Source organism: Numenius arquata, unplaced genomic scaffold (genome assembly GCF_964106895.1).
Source record: "Numenius arquata unplaced genomic scaffold, bNumArq3.hap1.1 HAP1_SCAFFOLD_874, whole genome shotgun sequence".
In the NCBI taxonomy this organism is placed as follows: Eukaryota; Metazoa; Chordata; class Aves; order Charadriiformes; family Scolopacidae; genus Numenius; species Numenius arquata.
In genome coordinates, this window is record NW_027414992.1 from 45,001 (window position 1) to 51,266 (window position 6,266).

The following is a 6,266-nucleotide window of genomic DNA, read 5'->3' on the forward strand; positions in this document are numbered from 1 at the left end:
TAGGACACCTGAGAACTCGCGGCACCGCGCGGCTGTCACAAAGCTGGGGTCGGCCGTAGCCCGGGGAAACCCGACCGGCGGGGCGCGGGGGGGACGACGCGGGGCGGCCGGGCGAGGCGCGCGCCCCGCCGCCGACATCACCGCCGCCGCGGCCCCCCCTTCGCTCGCTCGCTCGCGGGAGAAAGGACTACGCCTCGTACGCGACGGGAAGCGAATTGGAAAGGAGACCACCCTGCCTGAACACCGGACACCCCCGTGGCTCCCTATTACGGAGAGCACGGAAGAGCCGGCCCGCCGAGGGCCCTCTCCGACGCGACCCGAAAGGCCTCATCGATCGGTAACGGGGGAAAGGGGGAGAGGAGAGCGAAGGAAGCCGAGGCCACGCGGCCACGGTCTCGAGCCAGCCGACGGCCACGCGCGACCGCCGCCGCCCGGGGGGCGGACGGCAAGACGCGGGGCCCTGCGTGCGAGCGAGAAGGCAACGTCCGCGAGAGGTGCTCCGACGGCCTGAACACCGGCAGAACCGGCCCGCCGCGGAGCCTCTCCGACGCGCCCGGGGTGAACGCCTCAGCGGGCGCTGCCTGCGGGTCTGGATCAGTGAAACGAGCGGGGGGTGCCGCCACCCCCCCGGCTCCGCACGATTCCCTTCAGCGACAGCGACAGGACCGACCGGGGCGAAGCCGCGGCAGGCTTGACTCCCCCGGTCGCCTTTCAGCGTTCCAGAGTGCCGGACGACCGCCGCCGGCCGCCGGTCTTGCCCCTCCCCGCGGGCAGTCGCTTACCCCGGGGAAGGAGAGCAAAGGGTACAGAGAAAAAAACAGCGGAAACGGAAAAAAAACCGGTAAAAGCAAAACTCGGACACCGAAAAAAAGCTGCGAGAGCCCTGCGGACCCTCGCTCCGAGCCCTCCGGGAACGAGGGAAGCCAGGGCGGGCCAGACTCCACGGGCCCCCCCACGTACGGCCCGTGCCGGAGGAAAGGGCGAGGCGACGCCGCCTCGCCCGCCGACACCCTCCTCACCGGCACCTCGGGGAACGGAAGAACGAACCGCCGCCGGCTCGGGAACCCTCCGCTCTCTGCCCTCCCGCCGCGGCGGGCTCCGGCTTAGGGCCGGAGGGAAAAAGGACGAGGCGACGCCGCCTCGCCCGCCGGCAACCCTCTCTCCTTCCTCGGCGGCACCCCTGCTCCGGGACGGAGGAACGAGCCGACGCCGGCTCGGGAACCCTCCGCCCGCCGCCCCCCCCGGGCTGGCCGGCCACCGGCACCGGCCACCCGCGCTCTCCCCCGCGCCGCGGCGGGCTCCGGCTTAGGGCCGGAGGGAAAAAGGACGAGGCGACGCCGCCTCGCCCGCCGGCAACCCTCTCTCCTTCCTCGGCGGCACCCCTGCTCCGGGACGGAGGAACGAGCCGACGCCGGCTCGGGAACCCTCCGCCCGCCGCCCCCCCCGGGCTGGCCGGCCACCGGCACCGGCCACCCGCGCTCTCCCCCGCGCCGCGGCGGGCTCCGGCTTAGGGCCGGAGGGAAAAAGGACGAGGCGACGCCGCCTCGCCCGCCGGCAACCCTCTCTCCTTCCTCGGCGGCACCCCTGCTCCGGGACGGAGGAACGAGCCGACGCCGGCTCGGGAACCCTCCGCCCGCCGCCCCCCCCGGGCTGGCCGGCCACCGGCACCGGCCACCCGCGCTCTCCCCCGCGCCGCGGCGGGCTCCGGCTTAGGGCCGGAGGGAAAAAGGACGAGGCGACGCCGCCTCGCCCGCCGGCAACCCTCTCTCCTTCCTCGGCGGCACCCCTGCTCCGGGACGGAGGAACGAGCCGACGCCGGCTCGGGAACCCTCCGCCCGCCGCCCCCCCCGGGCTGGCCGGCCACCGGCACCGGCCACCCGCGCTCTCCCCCGCGCCGCGGCGGGCTCCGGCTTAGGGCCGGAGGGAAAAAGGACGAGGCGACGCCGCCTCGCCCGCCGGCAACCCTCTCTCCTTCCTCGGCGGCACCCCTGCTCCGGGACGGAGGAACGAGCCGACGCCGGCTCGGGAACCCTCCGCCCGCCGCCCCCCCCGGGCTGGCCGGCCACCGGCACCGGCCACCCGCGCTCTCCCCCGCGCCGCGGCGGGCTCCGGCTTAGGGCCGGAGGGAAAAAGGACGAGGCGACGCCGCCTCGCCCGCCGGCAACCCTCTCTCCTTCCTCGGCGGCACCCCTGCTCCGGGACGGAGGAACGAGCCGACGCCGGCTCGGGAACCCTCCGCCCGCCGCCCCCCCCGGGCTGGCCGGCCACCGGCACCGGCCACCCGCGCTCTCCCCCGCGCCGCGGCGGGCTCCGGCTTAGGGCCGGAGGGAAAAAGGACGAGGCGACGCCGCCTCGCCCGCCGGCAACCCTCTCTCCTTCCTCGGCGGCACCCCTGCTCCGGGACGGAGGAACGAGCCGACGCCGGCTCGGGAACCCTCCGCCCGCCGCCCCCCCCGGGCTGGCCGGCCACCGGCACCGGCCACCCGCGCTCTCCCCCGCGCCGCGGCGGGCTCCGGCTTAGGGCCGGAGGGAAAAAGGACGAGGCGACGCCGCCTCGCCCGCCGGCAACCCTCTCTCCTTCCTCGGCGGCACCCCTGCTCCGGGACGGAGGAACGAGCCGACGCCGGCTCGGGAACCCTCCGCCCGCCGCCCCCCCCGGGCTGGCCGGCCACCGGCACCGGCCACCCGCGCTCTCCCCCGCGCCGCGGCGGGCTCCGGCTTAGGGCCGGAGGGAAAAAGGACGAGGCGACGCCGCCTCGCCCGCCGGCAACCCTCTCTCCTCCTCGGCGGCACCCCTGCTCCGGGACGGAGGAACGAGCCGACGCCGGCTCGGGAACCCTCCGCCCGCCGCCCCCCCCGGGCTGGCCGGCCACCGGCACCGGCCACCCGCGCTCTCCCCCGCGCCGCGGCGGGCTCCGGCTTAGGGCCGGAGGGAAAAAGGACGAGGCGACGCCGCCTCGCCCGCCGGCAACCCTCTCTCCTCCTCGGCGGCACCCCTGCTCCGGGACGGAGGAACGAGCCGGCGCCGGCTCGGGAACCCTCCGCCCGCCGCCCCCCCCGGGCCGGCCGGCCACCGGCACCGGCCACCCGCGCTCTCCCCCGCGCCGCGGCGGGCTCCGGCTTAGGGCCGGAGGGAAAAAGGACGAGGCGACGCCGCCTCGCCCGCCGGCAACCCTCTCTCCTCCTCGGCGGCACCCCTGCTCCGGGACGGAGGAACGAGCCGACGCCGGCTCGGGAACCCTCCGCCCGCCGCCCCCCCCGGGCCGGCCGGCCACCGGCACCGGCCACCCGCGCTCTCCCCCGCGCCGCGGCGGGCTCCGGCTTAGGGCCGGAGGGAAAAAGGACGAGGCGACGCCGCCTCGCCCGCCGGCAACCCTCTCTCCTCCTCGGCGGCACCCCTGCTCCGGGACGGAGGAACGAGCCGACGCCGGCTCGGGAACCCTCCGCCCGCCGCCCCCCCCGGGCCGGCCGGCCACCGGCACCGGCCACCCGCGCTCTCCCCCGCGCCGCGGCGGGCTCCGGCTTAGGGCCGGAGGGAAAAAGGACGAGGCGACGCCGCCTCGCCCGCCGGCAACCCTCTCTCCTCCTCGGCGGCACCCCTGCTCCGGGACGGAGGAACGAGCCGACGCCGGCTCGGGAACCCTCCGCCCGCCGCCCCCCCCGGGCTGGCCGGCCACCGGCACCGGCCACCCGCGCTCTCCCCCGCGCCGCGGCGGGCTCCAGCTTAGGGCCGGAGAAAAAGGGTGAGGCGCCGCTCTCCTCACCCAGCCCATCATCGGGGGCCCTCCGGAGCCGAGGAAAGCCGCGGCAGGCTCTCCACTCCCCGGCCGAATCCTGCGGCACATGCCGCCAGGATTCCCTGTCCTCATCGGGTCCCCCTCCGGGACCGGGGAAGGTGCCCCGTCTTCCCCGGCCGTACGCGTTCGAGTGCCGGCCACTGCCAACTGCCGGTCTTTGTCCTTCCCTCCCCCGCGGGATCCAGCGCTCCACTTCGCCGGGAGACCCGCGGGCGCCACCTCCGCCTCGCTAGCTCCCCTCCGGAGCCTAGCTGCTATGCCGTTCCCCTAATATGGAGATACGGTTCATCGCTCCCGGACAGCGGCAAGAACGTAGGCTCTGCCCACCGGGGAGGAGCGCCAACCACGCCGACTTTTACGATGACGTAACTGGAGGCAGCGTAAAACAGCGACCCCTTCGGCTGCTGGAAGTAGCGCTGGGGACAAAAGGTCTACCCGCCACCCCGGAACAGCGCCTAAGTCCCGCCGGAGCGAGGTAGACCTGGCGACCGGCTGCCGAGGCGGGTCAAGCGGACAGCCCTGCCGGTCCCGGAGGCGGGTAGACCTGGACGCCCGGACCGGAGGCGGGTAGACCAGCGCGCCCAAGTGCCGCCGGAGCGAGGTAGACCTGGCGACCGGCTGCCGAGGCGGGTCAAGCGGACAGCCCTGCCGGTCCCGGAGGCGGGTAGACCTGGACGCCCGGACCGGAGGCGGGTAGACCTGGACGCCCAAGTGCCGCCGGAGCGAGGTAGACCTGGCGACCGGCTGCCGAGGCGGGTCAAGCGGACAGCCCTGCCGGTCCCGGAGGCGGGTAGACCTGGACGCCCGGACCGGAGGCGGGTAGACCTGGACGCCCAAGTGCCGCCGGAGCGAGGTAGACCTGGCGACCGGCTGCCGAGGCGGGTCAAGCGGACAGCCCTGCCGGTCCCGGAGGCGGGTAGACCTGGACGCCCGGACCGGAGGAGGGTAGACCAGCGCGCCCAAGTGCCGCCGGAGCGAGGTAGACCTGGCGACCGGCTGCCGAGGCGGGTCAAGCGGACAGCCCTGCCGGTCCCGGAGGCGGGTAGACCTGGACGCCCGGACCGGAGGAGGGTAGACCAGCGCGCCCAAGTGCCGCCGGAGCGAGGTAGACCTGGCGACCGGCTGCCGAGGCGGGTCAAGCGGACAGCCCTGCCGGTCCCGGAGGCGGGTAGACCTGGACGCCCGGACCGGAGGCGGGTAGACCTGGACGCCCAAGTGCCGCCGGAGCGAGGTAGACCTGGCGACCGGCTGCCGAGGCGGGTCAAGCGGACAGCCCTGCCGGTCCCGGAGGCGGGTAGACCTGGCAGCCCGGACCGGAGGCGGGTAGACCTGGACGCCCGGACCGGTCCCGGAGGTGGGTAGACCTGGCAGCCGGCTGCCGAGGCGGGTAGACCTGGCAGCCCGGACCGGTCCCGGAGGCGGGTAGACCTGGCAGCCCCGACCGGAGGCGGGTAGACCTGGCATCCCCGACCGGAGGCGGGTAGACCTGGCAGCCCGGACCGGAGCAGGGTAGACCTGGCCGACCGGTCCCGGAGGCGGGTAGACCTGGCAGCCGGCTGCCGAGGCGGGTAGACCTGGCAGTCCGGACCGGAGGCGGGTAGACCTGGCAGCCGGCTGCCGAGGCGGGTAGACCTGGCAGCCCGGACCGGAGGCGGGTAGACTTGGCAGCCCGGACCGGTCCCGGAGGCGGGTAGACCTGGCAGCCGGCTGCCGAGGCGGGTAGACCTGGCACCCCGGACCGGAGGCGGGTAGACCTGGACGCCCGGACCGGAGGCGGGTAGACCTGGCCGACCGGTCCCGGAGGTGGGTAGACCTGGCAGCCCGGACCGGAGGCGGGTAGACCTGGACGCCCGGACCGGAGCAGGGTAGACCTGGCCGACCGGTCCCGGAGGCGGGTAGACCTGGCAGCCGGCTGCCGAGGCGGGTAGACCTGGCAGCCCGGACCGGTCCCGGAGGCGGGTAGACCTGGCAGCCCGGACCGGTCCCGGAGGCGGGTAGACCTGGCAGCCCGGACCGGAGGCGGGTAGACCTGGACGCCCGGACCGGTCCCGGAGGTGGGTAGACCTGGCAGCCGGCTGCCGAGGCGGGTAGACCTGGCAGCCCGGACCGGTCCCGGCGGCGGGTAGACCTGGCAGCCCGGACCGGTCCCGGAGGTGGGTAGACCTGGCAGCCGGCTGCCGAGGCGGGTAGACCTGGACGCCCGGACCGGTCCCGGAGGTGAGTAGACCTGGCAGCCGGCTGCCGAGGCGGGTAGACCCACCCGGACCGGGACGGCGCGGCTGCCGTATCCCGGTTCTCCCAGGGTGGAAGGATTACGGGGGGGGCGGGTGGGGGGGGGATTATTTATACCGTGTGGGTTTTTTTTTTCCTTAACTATCGTTCTCGCCCTCGTCCCCCGATTTAAAGAGTCAAGCGTTTCCGGTACTGGGTACGCCCTGATGGGGATACAGCAGACCGAGCTGGGGGGGG